The following is a 1,053-nucleotide window of genomic DNA, read 5'->3' on the forward strand; positions in this document are numbered from 1 at the left end:
GTCTTCCCCGAGGCCTCCTCCCAGCTGGACGTCCCTTCACCTAGTCCTGGGTCTTCCCCGAGGCCTCCTCCCAGCTGGCCTTGCCTGGAACACCTCCCTAAGGTGTTCCAGGAGCCATCCTGGCCCAGATGCCCTTACATGGTGCGCGTTCTTGTGAAACCCGTAAGGGTTTAGGGTAATCCCAATGTCGGCTTTCAAAGGGCGTGAGGGTTTGAGTCCACGCTCCCCGAGCCCTTTCCATTAGTCTGCATCGATGCAGACTCACAGGAAGGGAATTACCCACAATTCAAAGCGTTGGGACGTTTCCCAAGGAGACCATACAAAAATCCGGGAGTTATAAAGGTAAACAACAACACGCCCACGGAGCGGACCTGATCTCCAGCTGGTAGAACAAGAGTTCAAGTTTTAGCGGCGTCCCCTCACAGACCCCACTGCGTTGTCGTGGACCCCCCACCGAACCCCCCACCGTAGCTCGACGCGCACCGAGGACTGTGATTGGTCAACTTGTCCTGTGTCCTACTGCGGGGAGGAGCAACATGCTAGTTAGACAAGACCCTGAGACACCGCACTACTGCACCAAGTGCAACCTGCACAACTGGCTTATTTACATTTTAGCATATTATTTAAGCAGTTGCGCATTTTGTTTTCCCATCCTGTATACATTCAAATATATTTTTTCTTTTCTTTTATTCCTATTATTATTATTATTATTATGTCATGTATATTGTATGTATGTATATTGTATCCTAGTAATTAATTTATATTTATATCCTGTGCTGTGAGACTGATTTTGTTGCCGTTATTTCCCATTTAATCTTGGGATCAATAAATATTTTTCTATCTATCTTGTTTACTGACATGAGCTCTGCAAATGAACTCAGACATATTTAGGTTACAAAGACGAGGTTATCTGTTTGTAAAGTGTCTACATGTCAGAATGTTTTAAAATTAGCTCTTCACCAGCCAGCACTACTTTTGGCGTTTTTCCACTGCTGGTAACAGCTTGCCTCGGCTCGCCTCGGCCCGCCTCGGCCCGCCTCGGCTCGCCTCGGC

The sequence above is a fragment of the Etheostoma cragini genome, chromosome 22, assembly GCF_013103735.1.
Source record: "Etheostoma cragini isolate CJK2018 chromosome 22, CSU_Ecrag_1.0, whole genome shotgun sequence".
NCBI classification, from domain to species: Eukaryota; Metazoa; Chordata; class Actinopteri; order Perciformes; family Percidae; genus Etheostoma; species Etheostoma cragini.